Source organism: Mirounga leonina, unplaced genomic scaffold (assembly GCF_011800145.1).
Source record: "Mirounga leonina isolate KUSES-001 unplaced genomic scaffold, KU_Mleo_1.0 Mir_176, whole genome shotgun sequence".
Classification (NCBI taxonomy): domain Eukaryota; kingdom Metazoa; phylum Chordata; class Mammalia; order Carnivora; family Phocidae; genus Mirounga; species Mirounga leonina.
Window position 1 is genome coordinate 53,532,147 of NW_023270454.1, and position 19,228 is coordinate 53,551,374.

General features: G+C 37.7%; 1 pseudogene; it reads right to left on the minus strand.

Annotated features, from left to right (window-relative positions):
• Window positions 1-15,657: 15,657 nt before the first annotated feature.
• LOC118022471 lies at window positions 15,658-16,109 on the minus strand (annotated as a pseudogene).
• Window positions 16,110-19,228: the final 3,119 nt, after the last annotated feature.

The window sequence follows — 19,228 nt, forward strand, 5'->3', positions numbered from 1 at the left end:
CCTCACCTGTAAAATGGATTATGGTGTGGTTAAAGGATGTGAAATGTGAAAAGTGCTTAGAATGACATTTGACACAACGTAAGCATTACATTAGTGTTAGTCATTATTGTTGCTCTTGCTATCTAAAACAATACAGTGCTTTAAAATGCCTCATTGAAAAGAGAAAAAAAAAATGCCTCATTAGGTTGGCTCATTTTATCATCTCACAGTTTGCTTCAGTGAAAGAAATGAGGATCAGAATTGCTTGATAGATGCACAGAAGTTTAGGCGTACACATCAAAACTGATGAAGCATTTTAGCAATGTTAGTAGTGTCAAATCCAAGAATAGCATGGTGGTTCCCTCTGCCACTGACCCTTTTTCCTCTAAGGAAGAGGAATGTGGTGGAAATCAAATTACCTGACTGGGACTTGAGACTGAAAGAATCTAATACTGATTGCTTCTGCTTATTTTGTACAACAATATGATAATGTTTTGGTTTTTTTTAATGCTGTCCTGTGACTCTAGAGATTGCATGCACAAAAATGCAGAGGACCATGCATGCACTATAACCATGAGAAGCATTCTGAGTCTTGCAAATTTTAAAAACACACTGTAAGCTCAAAAAAAATATGCTGGCCATTTTCAGCCATTAGGATGCCTGGCTATACATCCAAAGGTGAATAGTGACTTTATCTGGATAGTAATATTACAGATAACTTTTATTTATGAATGTATCTTTTATTTTATCCTAAGTATTTTACAATGTATAGAATCTTTTATCATCAAAGGGGAAGTGATCTTTTTTTTTAATTAACATATAATGTATTATTGGTTTCAGAGGTACAGGTCTGTGATTCAACAGTCTTACACAATTCACAGCGTTCACCATAGCACATACCCTCCCCAATGTCCATCACCCAGCCACCTCATCCCTCCCACCCACCTCCACTCCAGCAACCCTCAGTTTGTTTCCTGAGATTAAGAGTCTCTTATGGTTTATCTCCCTCTCTGGTTTCATCTTGTTTCATTTTTTCCTCCCTTCCCCTATGATCCTCTGTCTTATTTCTCAATTTCCTCATATCAGTGAGATCATATGATACTCGTCTTTCTCTGATTGACTTAAAATATGTGATCTTTTTTGAAAAATTATAGGTTCATGACTCAGCTACATCGAACTGAATTTGCTAATCTGTTGCATCTAAGAAATCACAAAACAAGCCTTGGAAGAAGAGCACAGCATAAATAAGCACTTTAAGTAAAAACTTTACCAAAAGATAAAGGAATCTGTGGATGAGGTTAATTTGAGGAGGTGAAGAACATCCTTAGATGACTGGCTATCATATAGAAAAGTCCAATGTAGCATTTTCAACAGGCAGAATGTGAAGTGATCCAAATAGACTGAATGTGGTAAGTTCTTTTTTAGCATGGTAAAATTGTATTTAACCACCCAAAATGACTAAATAATTTTTTTTAAGGTTACAGCCATGCAATGCATCTCTAAACCATACTCCTTGACTGAACATCTTTACAGATATCAATATTGTTTGTCCAGCAAAATTAGGGCCAGAAGATTCCATATACCCTTGTACAGACTTTGTGTAGAAATGAGTGACGTCCTGGACACAACTGAATTGATTGCTTTAAATTTTACAATTTTAAAGCTTAAAACAAAGGCTTTGGAGCTCAGAATTCATCTCATTAGGAAATTATCTTCTAAACCTTGTTTGCTTGTTAAGTTAAAGTCTATAAACCATGGGGGAGGTATAGAACTTATTTAGTGAAGTTGAATTAATATTCTAATAATAATAATATTCTAAAAGTCACTGGGTATCATGACTACCTAGAAGCTCTCTACAGTGTTCAGATCTTTGAGACTAGTTTCATGAAATCACCAGTCCTGATGAATTTAAATCAGGAAGTGGGTCAGCCTTAGGAAATACCATAATCGCTGTCACCTGTGTGATTTTGCATTTCAGAGGAAATGCATAGTTTCTTTAATGCTTCTAACTTTGTACGATGCCTACAGTAATAAATATGGGTGAGACTCGTCCATATTTTGCAAACCAAACAGAATGTTTGAGAGTTTAATGATTTTTAAAAACTATTTGGAAAGGTACCCTAAAGCAGCAAGCAGTTTTAGTATGCATTAAAAGAGAATTTACCAGCAGAGTTCCACCTCGAGGTACTTTTCCCTCTTGCTTTACAAAAATAAAACAAAACAACGTTTCAAGGCAGTGCACCTAGCAGTCCCATGGACCTGTCTCTTGCTTCAACAGTGTTTAAACCAAACAGACCCAAGAATGCCCCTTCTTTCAGCCTCGGACCATTCTTCAACTTCTTTTCCAGTAGCAACCTTTGGAACCATCTTCTCAGCCATCCTCTGCCTCTGGTAATAAGCCAACACCATATTTTGAGCATAGCTCCTTATTCCCAATCAACCATGAGCTCCCACATTCATAAGAATTATTCCACCAGTGTGGAGGTTGCCCTCTACTGCTTGATCAACATACATCTTCAAGCCTCCTACACCTACTTCTCTAGGCTTCTATTTTGACTATGACAATGTGGCTCTGGAGGGCATGGGCAGCTTCTCAGAGATTTGGCTGGACTTGGCTGAGAAGCTCAAGGGCACCAATGTCTCTTGATGCAAAACCAGCTCAGCAGCTGTGCCCTCTTCTAAGATATGCAGAAACTGTCCCAGGATAAGTGAGGTAAAACCCTGGATGCCATTGAAGCTGCCATGGTCTAGAGAAGACCCTGAACCAGGCCATTTTGTATCTGCATGCCCAGCATTCCAGACCTGCATCTCTGTGACTTCCTGGAGAACTACTTCCTAGATGAGGAGGTGAAGCTCATCAAGATGGCGACCACCTGACTGACCTCCCAGGGCTGGCTGGGTCTCCAGGCTGGGCTGGGCCAGTATCTCCTGGAAAAGCTCACCCTCAAGCAGGCTAGGAGCCTCCAGAGCCCAGTGGCCCTTGAGGGGCCTCTCTGGCATCCCCCTCTTGTCAGGGCTTCTGCCTGAACCTCTCCCTGCAGCCACTAGGTAGCTTTTTAACCACTCTGAGGGCTTCTCCCAAGCTGGGGAACAAATGGAAACAAAACTTTTTGCAGAAAACAAACAAAAATTCAACAACTGCAAATAAAAAACAATCATTGTATTGAGAAATTTAATCCAGAAGGAGTCAAGAAAGTAAACATTTGTAAAAAGCCACATTCTAAAGGGAAATCTAAAACCTTTAAAAACAAAAGTTCTATATTTAATATTACTGCAAACTGTCTTTAGAAAATTCAGTGTAGGGCACCTGGGTGGCTCAGTTGGTTAAGCAACTGCCTTCAGCTCAGGTCATGATCCTGGAGTCCCAGGATTGAGTCCCGCATTGGGCTCCCTGCTCTGTGGGGAGTCTGCTTCTCCCTCTGACCCTCCCCCCACCCATGTGCTCTCTCTCTCAAATAAATAAATAAAAACTTAAAAAAAAAAAAAGAAAATTCAGTGTAACATTCTCATGACCTCATGAATATTAAATGTTAAAGTGATTTATCTGTCGTCCATACAAAATATTTTATTCCAAATATATATATGTATATATACATTTATATATATATATATCCTGTTCACATTATTTCCCAGAGTGATTTCACTGAAACATTAATTCCACAGAATATTTATAAATAGTAAGTATTAAATGTGGGAGACAGCTTAGAGTAATAATTGAGTTCAAATTATGCCTACTCCACTTATGTGATCTTGGACAAGTTTCTTAACTGCCGTATGCTTCAGTTTCCTGGTCTATGAAGTAAAGATAAAAATGGTATCTGGATCATAGGCCTAATGTATGAAGTGTTTAGAGTAGTGCCTGGCACATAGTAAATACTCAATAAGTGGCAGTTGCTATTGTTATTGATACAGCTGTTATTAAAAAAAAGTACAGTGGACAAATATGTTTGTGATATTTGGGGTTAATAATATAAAACATATTTTTCTTTTGAAGGATTTTGGAGTTACTAATATGCTAATATTCATAGTGACTCCAAGGACAAACAGAGTTTGCAATGCTTTCTAAACTTTTCTCATTGGAATCTTTTTTTCCTCCCTCAACATATTTTTCAAAACTAATCAATGAACAGACCTGAAGGATATAAGTAAATGAAAAGAGGATTTCAAAAAGAATTTTAAAAAAAGATAATACAAGCAAATCTATCTACTACAATCACTTTGGTAAGAAATTGTTAAAATTCTACTTCTAAAATCAGACTGACTCAGTCGTTAAGCATCTGCCTTAGGCTCAGATCATGATTCCAGGGTCCTGGGATGGAGCCCCACATCAGGCTCCCTGCTCAGCTAGTAGCCTGCTTCTCCCTCTACAACTCCCCCTGATTGTGTTCCCCTTCTCACTGTCTCTCTCTCTCTCTCTGTCAAATAAATAAATAAAATCTTAAAAAAATAAAATAAATAAAATAAAATAGGACCTGGCTTTGAGTACCAGCTCCATTACTTATGTATTATGTGATCTTAGGCAAGATAATGAACTTCTCTAAGCCTCTGTTTCCTCATTTGTAAAATGATGATAGTAACCATATCTATCTCACAGGATTGCTGTGAGGATTAAATGGAACAATATTTGTAAAATACTTGCCAGAATGCTGTCAAACTGGGGACAAAGATTATGCTTGGAACATCCTGTGCACTGAGGTGTCTCCATTCCCCCACCCCATCCAACTGAGTCTATGACCCTCTGATGCTGAAAATGACTTGAGAACCAGGAGAATTCAGATATCTCCAAATATTTCTGTTTAAGGATACATTATTGCTAGTATAAGATTTTTTTGAATGATAACATTAATCCCAACCATAAAAGAACTATGGCATAACAAATTATTCAGCATTATGACTGAGCCCTGCTGGGACTATGTCTCTACTAGGACTTAGGAGGGCCAAAGGAAGCTGTTCAGAGAGATCCTATATATTCTCCTGTTTTTTGTGTGCTTGCTTCTGCTAGATTTCTGTATTTGTTATTATAAATTGGAAAATTAATGTAATTAATTATATTGTGGTTTGTGTGGGATGGAAGACAGGAGTTCTTTCTATCTTAGCTAAACACTATGGCAAAACAGTGCCTCAACATAAGCATATAATGAATATGAACTATTAACTATCATTCCCATTCAGGGTTGGATCCAGGGTTTGTGGGGCAGAAGCTCATACAATTTGGGAGGACTCTGTCTGAAAAAAGGAAATATAAAATCAGACATAGGACCTTAGAAGGAACCCATGCAAGGGGCCCTGAAGCATAACCTTTATTAGCTTTATAGTAAATCCACTCAGGGGACAGAAAATATATATTCCTGCCTTCAAGGAGTTTTAAATATAATAAGGGAAATAAGACAGGACCTAAGAGTTTAGACAGCAGTATAAATTATAATACAAAATTCAATATAGCGATACATAAAGGTCACAAAGCAGTACATAATAAATTTCTAAATGAAGGTGGAGTTAATATATATTACAGGAGTTCAAAAGACAGAGTGATCACCATGAACTGGATTATCCTAGAAGGCTTCACAGAGGAGGTTATATTTTAGTCAGGTTGAAAAGGGAGAATTAGGGTAGGCAGAAAGAAAGGAAAATTCTATGTGTTCAAAGCTTCAAATCATTTAAGTTAAAATGACAGACCAGCTTCACTGAGGCAGAGGTTTCTGGAAGACAGCAACTGAATACGGTTTGAGAGCAGCCAATTAAAGACTTTGAATAGCAGTCTAACAATTTGGGCCTTAACCTTGCAAGCAAAATGGAGCTACTAATCTTCTTGAAAATAAAAAAGTGGTGTTTTAGGACCACCAGCCACGTCATTGTGTGTGGGATAAGCAGGATCAGAGAGACACTTGCAGCAGGAACACTATCTAAGAGCATATTATAATAGTTTAGATGGTCCTTGAGAAGTAATGTTAAGGATGGAAATGAAGGGACATACTCAAGGGACATTCCAAAGAAGAATCAATGGGATTTGATAACTACTGGGCCAGGAAGGTTGAAAAGGTCAATGATGACACTGGGATCTCAAGGGTGATAACTTAGAGAATAACTTAACAGAAACTGGAAAAGTCAGAAATAAAAGTGATTTTGTATGACAACAAGTTCAGATTTAGGTATGAAAATCTGGGATAAAGAAAAAACATATTCAGGTTTTCATCTCTATAACAAAGTTGTAAATACGGTTTCAAGAGAGATTTAAGAGAAAGAATTTCTACTCATCAAATTCTAGTAGCTTAAGAAATGGGGGAGGAGGAGCAAAATGGAGGAGGAGTAGGAGACCTAAATTTCGTCTGGTCCCAGGAATTCAGCTAGATAGGGATCACACCATTCTGAACATCCATGAACTCAATAGGAGACGGAAGAAAAGAATAGCAGCAACTCTCTGAACAGAAAAGCAACCACTTTCTGGAAGGTAGGATGTGCGGAGAAGTGAATCTGAGGCGATATTTGGGAAGATAGATGGTGGGGGTGGGGTCCTCCGTCTGCTGCTTCTGGCAAGTGCTAGAGCAGCAGAGCACCGGCAAGTAATAGAGCAGCAGAGCACAAAATCGGAACTTTGAGAAGTCGGTTCCACTGAAGGACATTGCTCCAGTGGCTAAGCGGGGAGTGAAACCCTCGCTGGGACAGTGTGGTCTCAGGACCCTTGGGGTCACAGAAAGGCCGGGGGTGCCTGAATGCAGCAGAGCTCCCAGGTATTGGAGCGGGGAAGCTGGCTGCAGAGACAGAGCTGAGGAGTGGGCTCTCAGCTCAGGGTTGCCATAAACCATGATCCGCAGCACAGTTGGGCCTCTGCTCATCCATCAGGGACCCAACAAGCAGCAGATCTGGGGAGACTCCCCTTCCTCCCCCAGGAGAAGCGGCACGGGAGCTCACCACAAGAATCTGCTGGGTTTGGAGACTCCAAATGGGGTCAGGTGCCAGAGATAGAAACACTCGGTCACAGGCCGGGTAAGCACGGAGTGCGGCTGGAGACCGGGCAGATGGGAGTGATTGACATACACTAGAGTGATTAAAAAACAAGACCCATCGATATGCTGTCTGCAAGACACTCATTTTAGACCCAAAGACACCTCCAGATTGAAAGTGAGGGGGTGGAAAACCATTTATCATGCTAATGGACACCAAAAGAAAGCTGCAGTGGCAATCCTTATATCAGACAAGTAAGATTTTAAACCAAAGACTATAATAAGAGATGATCCTACTTAAAGGGTCTATGCAACAAGAAGATCTAACAATTGTAAATATCTATGCCCCTAACATGGGAGCAGCCAGTCATATAAGCCAATTAATAACAAGATCAAAGAAACACATCGACAGCAATACAATAATAGTAGGGGACTTTAACATCCCCCTCCCTGAAATGGACAGATCATCTAAGCAAAAGATCAATAAGGAAATAAAGACTTTAAATGACACACTGGAACAAATTGACTTCATTCAGAACATTCCATTACCCAGCAAGAGAATACACATTCTTCCCTAGTGCCCATGGAACATTCTCCAGAATAGATCACATCCTAGGTCACAAATCAGGTCTCAATCAGTGCCAAAAGATTGGGATCATTCCCTGCATATTTTTGGACAACAATGCTTTGAAACTAGAACTCAATCACAAGAGGAAAGTCAGAAAGAACTTACATGGAGGCTAAAGAGCATCGTACTGAAGAATGAATGGGTCAACCAGGAAATTAAAGAATTAAAAAAATACATGGAAACCAATGAAAATGAAAACACAACTGTTCAAAATCTTTGGGATGCAGCAAAGGCAGTCCTAAGAGGAAAGTATATAGCAATACAAGCCTTTCTCAAGAAACAAGAAAGGTTTCAAATACACAACCTAACCTTTCACCTAAAGGAGCTGGAGAAAGAACAGCAAATAAAGGCTAAACACAGCAGGAGAAGAGAAATAGTAAAGATCAGAGCAGAAATCAATGAAATAGAAACCAAAAGAACAGCATAACAGATCAACGAAACTAGGAGCTGGTTCTTTGAAAGAATTAATAAGATTGAAAAACCCCTGGCTAGACTTATCCAAAAGAAAAGAGAGAGGACCCAAATAAATAAAATTATGAATGAAAGAGGAAAGATCACCACCAACACCAAAGAAATACAAACAATTATAAGAACATATTATGAGCAACTGTATGCCAGAAAATGTGATAATCTGGAAGAAATGGAGGCATTCCTAGAGATGTATCAACTACCAAAATTGAACCAGGAAGAAATAGAAAACCTGAACAGACTTATAACCACTAAGGAAATTGAAGCAATAATCAAAAATCTCCCAAAAACAAAAGCCCAGGGCCAGATAACTTCCCAGGGGAATTCTACTAAACATTTAAAGAAGAATTAATACCTATTCTTCTGACACTGTTCCAAAAAATAGAAAGGGAAGGAAAACTTCCAAACGCATTTTATGAGGCCAGCATTACCTGGATCCCCAAATCAGACAAAGATCCCATCAAAAAGGAGAATTACAGACTAATATCCCTGACGAACACGGATGCAAAAATTCTCACCAAAAGGACGCCTGGGTGGCTCAGTTGGTTAAGCGACTGCCTTCGGCTCAGGTCATGATCCCAGAGTCCTGGGATCGAGCCCTGCATCAGGCTCCCTGCTCAGCGGGAAGTCTGCTTCTCTCTCTCCTGCTCTCCCTGCTTGTGTTCTCTCTCTTAAATAAATAAATGATAAAATCTTAAAAAAAATTTTTTTTTTAATAAATTAAAAAAAAAAATTCTCACCAAAATACTAGCTAATAGGATCCAACAGTACATTAAAAGGATTATTCACCACGACCAAGTGGGATTTATTCCTGGGCTGCAAGGTTGGTTCAACATCTGCAAATCAATCAATGTGATACAATACATTAATAAAAGAAATAACAAGAACCATATGATCCTCTCAATAGATGCAGAAAAAGCATTTGACAAAGTACAGCATCCTTTCTTGATTAAAACTCTTCAGAGTGTAGGGATATCAATATCATAAAATCTGTCTATGAAAAACCGACAGCGAATATCATTCTCAATGGGGAAAAACTGAGAGCTTTCCCCTAAAGTCAGGAACACGGCAGGGATGTCCACTATCACCACTGCTATTCAACATAGTACTAGAAGTCCTAGCCACAGCAATCAGACAACAAAAAGAAATAAAAGGCATCCAAATTGGCAAAGAAGAAGTCAAACTCTCACTCTTTGCAGATGATATGATACTTTATGTGGAAAACCCCAAAGACTCCACCCCAAAACTGCTAGAACTCATACAGGAATTCAGTAAAGTGGCAGGATATAAAATCAATGCACAGAAGTCAGTGGCATTCCTATACACCAACAACAAGACAGAAGAAAGGGGTGCCTGGGTGGTTCAGTCAGTTAAGCATCTGCCTTTGGCTCAGGTCATGATCCCAGGGTCCTGGGATCAAGCCTCACATCGGGCTCCCTGCTCAGCGGGAAGCCTGCTTCTCCCTCTCCCACTCCCCCTGCTTGCGTTCCCTCTCTCACTGTTTCTCTCTCTGTCAAATAAATAAATAAAATCTTTAAAAAAAAAAAACCAAGATAGAAGAAAGAGAAATTAAGGAGTCAATCCCATTTACAATTGCACCCAAAACCATAAGATACCTAGGAATAAATCTAACCAAAGAGGCAAAGGATCTGGACTCAGAAAACTATAAAATACTCATGAAAGAAATTGAGGAGGACACAAAGAAATGGAAAAATGTTCCACGCTCATGGATTGAAAAAACAAATATTTTGAAGATGTCAATGCTACTTAGAGCAATCTACATATTTAATGCAATCCCTATCAAAATACCATCCACTTTTTTCAAATAAATGGAATAAATAATCCTAAAATTTGTATGGAACCAGAAAAGACCCCAAATAGCCAAACTAATCTTGAAAAAGAAAAGCAAAGCTGGTGGCATCACAATTCCAGACTTCAAGCTCTATTACAAAGCTGTCATCATCAAGACAGTATGGTACTGGTACTAAAACGGACACATAGATCAATGGAACAGACTAGAGAACCCAAAAATGGACCCTCAACTCTACGGTCAACTAGTCTTTGACAAAGCAGGAAAGAATGTCCAATGGAAAAAAGACAGTCTCTTCAACAAATGGTGTTGGGAAAATTGGACAGCCACATGCAGAAGAATGAAACTGGACCATTTCCTTACACCACACACAAAAACAGACTCAAAATGGTTGAAAGACCTCAATGTGAGACAGGAGTCCATCAACATCCTAAAGGAGAACACAGGAAGCAACCTCTTTGACCTCAGCTGCAGCAACTTCTTCCTAGAAACATCACCAAAGGCAAAGGAAGCAAGGGCAAAAATGAACTATTGGGACTTCATCAAGATAAAAAACTTTTGCAAAGCAAAGGAAACAGTCAACAAAACCAAAAGACAACCGACAGAATGGGAGAAGATATTTGCAAATGACATATCAGATAAAGGGCTACTATCCAAAATCTATAAAGAACTTATCAAACTCAACACCCAAAGAACAAAGAATCCAATCAAGAAATGGGCAGAAGACATGAACAGACATTTTTCCAAAGAAGACATCCAAATGGCCAACAGACACATGAAAAAGTGCTCAACATCGCTCGGCATCAGGGAAATCCAAATCAAAACCTCAATGAGATACCACTTCACACCAGTCAGAATGGCTAAAATTAACAAGTCAGAAAACAATAGATGTTGGCAAGGATGTGGAGAAAGGGGAACCCTCCTACACTGTTGGTAGGAATGCAAGCTGGTGCAGCCACTCTGGAAAACAGTATGGAGGTTCCTCAAAAAGTTGAAACTAGAGCTACCCTGTGACCCAGGAATTGCACTACTGGGTATTTACCCCAAAGATACAAATGTAGAGATCCGAAGGGGCACCTGCACCCCAATATTTATAGCAGCAATGTCCACAATAGCCAAACTATTGAAAGAGCCAAGATGTCCATCGATAGATGAATGGATAAAGAAGATGTGGTATATATATACAATAGAATATTATGCAGCCACCAAAAAAATGAAATCTTGCCATTTGCAACAATGTGGATAGAACTGGAGGGTATTATGCTGAGCGAAATAAGTCAGTCAGAGAAAGACATGTATCATATGATCTCACTGATATGAGGAATTCTTAATCTCAGGAAACAAACTGAGGGTTGTTGGAGTGTAGGGGTGTGTGGGAGGGATGGGGTAGCTGGGTGATAGACACTGGGGAGGGTATGTGCTATGGTGAGCGCTGTGAATTGTGTAAGACTGTTGAATCACAGACCTGTACCTCTGAAACAAATAATACATTATATGTTAATTAAAAAAAAAAAAGAAGAAGATAGTAGGAAGGGAAAAATGAAGGGGGGAATCGGAGGGCTAGACAAACCATGAGAGACTATGGACTCTGAGAAACAAACTGAGGGTTCTAGAGGGGAGGGGGGTAGGGGGATGGGTTAGCCTGGTGATGGGTATTAAGGAGGGCACGTACTGAATGGAGCACTGGGTGTTATATGCAAACAATAAATCATGGAACACTACATCAAAAACTAATGATGTAATGTATGGTGATTAACATAACATATAAAATAAAATTTTTAAAAAATGGATTTTTCTTTAGCAGAACTAGAGCATATATTGGAAGGTACTGGATTTGGAGTCAAGAGGCTCTATATGTAGACACAGGTATGTTTAAAGTAGCTATAGACTACTGGATCCCTCAGAGACAGAGTTCCAATATACTATGATTCCATGACAAAGTCACCTTATTTTTTCTAAACTATTCAATTAAATCTATAAATTACAACAACAAAAAACATATGGGTGAAAAATCTTTCTCAAAATATATAGCTAAATTTTTTAGAAGTATCACAATACTACCATAAATTTAAAAAGGGGGTACATCTTTAATTTATAGTTCCTAGAACCTAGAGAATACTGTCAATTTAAATTCAATGATGCATGCTTGGCAAATACCACTCAACACCTGAAATAAAATAATTATCTATATTTATTACTTGGACTAACATTTTCACAAGCTTTGCTAATTATTACTGTTTCATAGATAATTTTCTTAAGTGCCTATGAGATATAGACTGTTCACTCCAAAATCTTAATTCCAAGTCACATAATTTTTTATCCCAGCTTAACCATTTCAGTGAATTTTCAGATACTCAGGTTAAATAGCATGAGGTATTTGGAAACTCTGAGATGAGTAATAGATATCGTAAGAGAGCATTGCCATATATAATAATATGTGACCTCTATTTCTCTCAGCTTTGGTACTCAAAATAGAAAATTTTTCACCTTCAAATTCCCAGAGTCCATCAAGAGGCTGATCTGCTTACCCTGGTGGTGATGGCGGATCATCAAAGAAAGCATTCACTTCTATCAGTAAGCCTTGAATCCTAAATTTAAACTCGAGAGTCACAGGCCTGGGCAACATTAGTAAGTTGTCCCATGTAGTAACCCTATATTCCAGCCATCAAAAAGAGACAGAAGAGCAAATACGGTAAGTAAAGAAAGCAATGTATTTCTTGCTCCCCAGGTCTTGATCAAATTAAACTTAAATAGCATTTTTTTTACTAATATCCTCAAGGCAATCAACATCCCATTATATTTTAAAGAATTCTATTAATTGCAGTAAAACGTTTTTGTATGGTATTCACTCATAGCAAAATTTGCACCAAAAATACTTTGAGGAATTGCTTTTTGTGACTTAATACACAGGTACATTTATTTATGTAGTATTTACAGTGTTCAACAACGTGAATTTGCTTTTATTCATTCCACAGATAATTTTTGAGGACAAACTGTGTGTGCAGTTTCTCACTAGGTCCTACAGAGAAAATTGAAAGAAACTGAAGATATAATCCCTGCCCTAAAAGAACATCTAATCTTTATAATCAGAAAGGAAGACAAAATGTATATCTACAAAATAATTAATAAGTTCAAGGAAACATAGATTTAGAACCAGACTGGATTGCACAGAAAAGTAACAGAAACATGAAGATAAATGTGAAGTTATAGTAGTCAGAAAATGCCTCCTGGGACTTGAGCTTCACAAGAAAGGAAAATACATATGCTGAATATAACTATCTTGGATAGCTTATTTGGAGTGTTTACTTAGCCTACTTTAATTTCAAGTTTTTCAAAAGCTGAAGATACCGACATCAGTTGGTCAGCATTTACTGTTCACATTCCATGCTAGGCGCTGACTCCTATGTATTCCACCACCCTAAATCTATTTGAACATTGTTCTTACCTAGGTATACATTAAATATTTATTAAGTGTTAATCAGTTAATGAAACATTTTTTGTGTAGCCACCATCTGCTTTTTCTGTGCTACATGTTAAAACTACAAAAACAAGACATTTCCGTTGCCCTCGGGTGACTCACAATCTAGTGGAAAAGAGAACTATAAACAATATATGAGAAAACTGTGAAAAGTGCTTTAATAGAAGCTTGGGAACACAGAGCAGGAGCCTCTAGTTCTGACGGTGGGAACTGGAAGAGTGGGGAGTACCTCAAAGATCTGACAGAAGTTACAGTTAAAAGATGTGTAGGAACAGAAGAGAAAAGGAAACAGTGTATTACAAATGGGGAAAAAATAGCATGAACAAAAGCACAGAGCATGTTGAAAACTGGTAATGCTGGTAGAAGTGGGTGCAGATCCCAGGAGCTAACATCAGAGTTTATGCTGAAGCCACGTGGAACCACTGGAGGGTTTTAAGCAGAGAATTTACTGACAAGGTTTATGTTTTAGAAGAATCACTTTGGAGGATGTATAGAAGAACAAAAATACTCTAAGAAATTTTGAAGTCTTATCTAAAATTTATTTTTCTAACCCAACTTCCCCTAACTACACTGGTAAACTTTCATTTTCAAAGTTATAGTCTTTTATTTCAAATGATTCTTTTGAAATGTCTTAAGAGAAAATGATCTTAAAGAATTCAACTCAATTCAGTAACAATGGAACTCTTTATTCCCTCTCTGCAACATAATACTTCCTGAATGTCCCCATGCTAGATACACTCATGCTTCCTCAATTATTCCTTTCTCATTATATAAAGAAAATTAACCAAAGTTATTCTGAGGGAAGGAAAGAAAGCAAAATTTAGGCCAAGAATAAATTACTGTAAGCACTGAATGCTATAGGTTTAAACAGCCATTTAGAAAACTATCCCATCATAAAAGCAAAAGAAATTTATCTGCACAAAAGTTTAAAACTCCATACATTCAATGGTATTATTGTTCTTTTGCTCCTAAACATTCTCAAATTATGTCTAGCTCTGAGCTACTTTTGCATAGAAAAAGAGTTGGAACAATTTTAAAATGTATTATGTTGAGGGTTTTTTTTTTTTTTTTCTCTACAAATAGATCATGTTCTAATATCTCAAAATGGTCAAAGGCATTCTTCTGGCAACGTGCAAATATCAGTAAAACTATCACCTTTAGTAAAAATTCAAAATGTCAAATTATCTTAATTTTATAGGAAATTTTAGTTGTTTTGTTATATAGTTTAAAAATATCAAATGCCAACAAGAAAACTTAAAGAACAAAATAAAATTAATATGCATGGACAGAAAGCACATATCTTTTATTCTAGTATTCAAATGTTCTCTGGTATGAAACTTCTTAAACGAGGTATTTATTTTATTAAACACACTTAGTATATAAAGAAAAGCTTAAATGCAAAAATAAAATAAAAACCCCACAACACCATACGTGGCAGTTTTGGGCTATCCTAATGTTCAATTGCTGATGCAATTATGATGTCAATCCCATTCTGAAATACCTGATGTTTACTAAATTCTCAACTGCTTAAAGAAAGCTTTCTATTCAACTGGTGAATTTCCCATTTGATGCCAACACTACATAGAACAGAATTTGGCCTGATGAAGCTTTAGTTTTAGTTTTAGTTTCTTTTCTTTTCTTTTCTTTTTTTTTTTTTTTGTTAGAACAACTCAGCAAAATAAAATTCCGGTTTATGGTTGGACAACATTGTTTCACATATACATCAAACAGGCCAAAAAAAATAAACAGCAACTTCATAGACAAAAAAGGAAAAAAAGAAACCTTTTATCTTTGGCCTTTTTAACCATCTCATACAAACCCACTACTTATAGTACAGCTAAGTACATACACAAAAAAAGTTACTGGAATGCTCGGAGTAAGATTGTTTTTTTGTTGTTGTTTTTGCTTTTTTTTACAAGGTTTTTTTTCTCCTTTGAGATTATAATGAACATGGTCACACCACAAGTAAAGTCAGAAGTAGGACAGAGAACGCTCCAAAGGCTGGTTTGGTCATCCGAGATCATTAAAAATGATTGACCCCTAACAATATGTACAAAAATATAAAATGTCAATAAAAAATACAAACACATTTTCCTTTTTAAAGTACTTTTAAGAAAAAAAGCAGGGCCTTGGAAGTTTGGGTTCTTTCTTCCTCCCCTGTTGCAAATTCACGTTGCGGTTTTGGCTGCGTGGCGGAGAGCGTGTGTCATCTGCGGGTGGCGCCGCCGCGTTGGGCAGGCGGGCGGGACTCTACTCCAAGGTGACCACGCTTAGATTCTGAGACGGGAAGTGGAGGGTGACTAGGTCACGGTGGCCTTTTTTTGGTTAAGTTTAACTGTTCCTTTTCTGCTGCCTAGTCACCCTCCTCAGTCTTCTGCTTCTTGGTGTCGACATCGTCACCCTCATCATCTTCAGCTGCCCGTTGCGCGTAGCTGCCTCGGCCTCCTCATCTTCATCTCCATCCTCTTCCTCGCCATCGCCTTCCTCCTCCTCCTCCTCCTCCTCCTCCCCCGCTTCTTCCTCTTCTTCATCTCCCTCACTGTCAGCCTCCTGCTCCCCCTTCTCCTCGTTAGCGCTCCCATTAGCAGGCGCGTCTCTTCCATTCTCTGCCTCCTCCACAACTTGCTTCTTCTCCTTTAAGTCCTTGGTGGTGATCTCGGAGCTGGTGTCCACGGCCGCGTCTGACATGATGGGGCAGCGGGTGATCCGATGCAGCGGATTAAAAAGAAAGCAAGAGTTCGAGGACTCTGGCGAGAAAGCTGCCGGAGTCCGCGGTGGCGGAGGTGGTTGCGGCGAACGCGGAGCCGGACGCGGGAACAGTGCAGATGGCTTTTCAGAGCAGCCAGCGGGGCAGTTTTGCTTTCTTAAATCAAACTTCCACAAAGGAATAATACATCACCTATAGTAACAGGGACATGCTATTTGGCCCAAAATGTTACGATTCCTGAAAGGCAACACTGAATTTTTCTAAACTGGAGTAAGTAAACTTCTAAAAGTCAATAAAAGAGCAGATAACACTCTTAACAGACATGTCTTATTTAGCTATATAACCTTTTACTGATTTCTTTTTTCATTTTTTTTAAATTTAAGTAAAATTGACATATAATATTATATTAGTTTCAGATGTACAACAGAATCATTCAAGATTTGTATTCATGTGAAGTGATCATCACAATCAGGCTGGTTACCATCATCATACAAAGAAAAAAAATCTTCTTTTCTATCTTTGTGATGAGAACTTTTAAGAGTTGGCAACTTTCACATATGTGGTACAATATATTGACTATAATAACCATGCTGTATATTACATCCCCATGATGACTCATTTATTTTACATCTGGAAGTGTGTACCTCTTGATCCCATTTACCCATTTCTCCCATCCCCAATCCCTTTCCCCTCTCACAACCACTAATCTGTTCTCTGTATCTATGAGGTTTGCTTTCTTTATTCATTTGTTTTGGGGTTTTTTTTTTACATTCCACATATAAGTAAAATCATACATTATTTGCCTTTCTCTCTCTTACTTCCCTTAGCATAATGCCCTCAAGGTCCACTCACGTTGTTGCAGCTGGAACAATTTCATTCTTTTTTATGGATCAGTAGTATCGCATTGTATATATACACCGCAGTTTCTTTATCCATTCATCCACCCAGGGACATTTAGGTTGCTTACGTATCTTGGCTATTGAAAATAATGCTGCAATAAACATAGGGGAGCACATATCTTTGAATTAGTTTTTTTTTTTTTCATTTTCTTCAAATAAATATCCAGAAGTGGAATTGCTGGATCATATGGTAGCTCTATTTTTAATTTTTGGGGGGAAACCACATACTGTTTTCCATAGTGGCTGTACCAATTTACATTCATACCAATTTACATTCCCACCAACAGTACACAAGGGCTCCCTTTTCTCCACATCCTCATCAACATTTATTTCTTGTCTTTTTGATACTAGCCATTCTAACATATGTGAGGTAATATCTCATTGTGGTTTTGATCTCCATTTCCCTGGTTATTTGTGAAGTTGAGCATTTTTTTCATGTGTCTTTATATCTTTAGGAAAATGTCTACTTAGTCCCTCTGCTAAGTTTTCATTGGACTATCTGATTTTTTGCTATTGAGTTGTAGGAGTTCTTCATATATTTTGGATATTAATCTCTTATTAAATATATGATTTGCAAATATTTTCTCCCATTTAGTAGACTGTCCATTTTGTTGGTTTCCTTGGCTGTGCAGAACCTTTTTAGTTTGATGTAATCCCACTTAAATTATTTTGCTTTTGTTGCCTTTCTTTCAGAGTCAGAGCCAAATTAAATTCAGTGCTCTTGGTTTCACTAACCTGTTCTATTTTTTTAGTCTTTATTTCACTTATTTCTGCTCTAATCTTTATTATTTCCTTCCCTCTACTGGCTTTGGGCTTTGTTTGTTCTTCTTTTTCTAGCTCCTTAGGTGTAAGATTAGGTGGTTTCTTCAAGATTTTTCTTGCTTCTTAAGGTAGGCCTTTATTACTATCATCTCTCGTAGAACAGCTTTTGCTGCATCCCAAAGATTTGAACCATTGTGTTTTCATTTTCATTTGGCTCCACGTATTCTTTTTATTTCTTCTTTGGCTTCTTGCCTGACCCATTCATTTTTTAGTAGCATGTCATTTAACCTCCATGTATTTGTGGGTTTTTTCCAGAGTTTTTCTTGTGATTGATTTCGTAGTTTCATACCATTGTAATCAGAAAAGACACATGATATGATTTCAATCTTTTTCAATTTGTTGAGACTCATTTTGTGACCTAACATGTGACCTATTCTGGAGAATGTTCCATGTGCACTTAAAAAGAATGTGTATTCTGCTGCTTTAAGATGAAATGTTCTGACCATATCCGTTAAGTCTATCTGATCCAATATGTTGTTTAAAGCCACTATTTCTTTGTTGATTTTCTGTTTGGATGATCTATCCATTGATATAAGTGGGGTGTCCCCTACTATCATTGTATTTTTATTGATTTCTTCCTTTATTTCTAAAAATAGTTGCTTTGTTTAGGTACATAAATATTTACAATTATATTTTCTTGTTGATTTGTTCCTTTATGATTATGTCGTGTCCTTCTTTGTCTCTTGATACAGTCTTTGTTTTACAGTCTATTTGTCCAATATAAGTATTGCTATCCCAGCTTTCTTCCTGCTTCCATTTGCATAATAAATGTTTTTCCATCCTTTCACTTCCTATCTGCATGTGTCTCTACTTAATAAATGAGTCCCTTGTAGGTAGCATATAGATGGGTCTTACTTTTCTATCCATTCAGTCACCCTAAGTCTTTTAATTAGAGCATTTAGTCAATTTATATTCAAAATAATTAATGATAGGTATATACTTATTGCCATTTTGTTGCTTATCTTATGGTTGTTTTTGTAGCTCTTTTCTGTTCCTTTCCTCTCTTCCCTTGTGATTTGATGGCTTTCTTTAGTGGTATGCTTGGATTCTTTTCTATTTTTTGCATATCTATTATAGGTTTTTGATTTGTTATTACCATTAGATTTATATATAACATCCGGTGCATATAGCAGTCTGTATTAAGTTGATGGTCACTTTTAACATTTGAACCCATTCTAAAGGCACTAAACTTTTACACTCTCCTCCCCACCCACCTCACCCCCATTTTATGTAAATGATGTGATATTTACATCCTTGTATTCTGTGATATAAATAGTGCCCATCAGCTCTTTTGTTCCTGGAGAAGTCTCCTAAAGATCTGCCCCTCCAGAGCATGTTCTGAGATTAGTAAATAAATCTCCTTCCCATAAACTCCAGGCGCTTTTCAAACTGCTGCTTCTATGGTGTATCTTGGTGGTTGTTTGTTATGCTGTCTCTTTAAGGGCAGGGACTCAGTTTCCTATTTCCTTCCAGCTCTCCCAGAGCTGAGCCTGCTG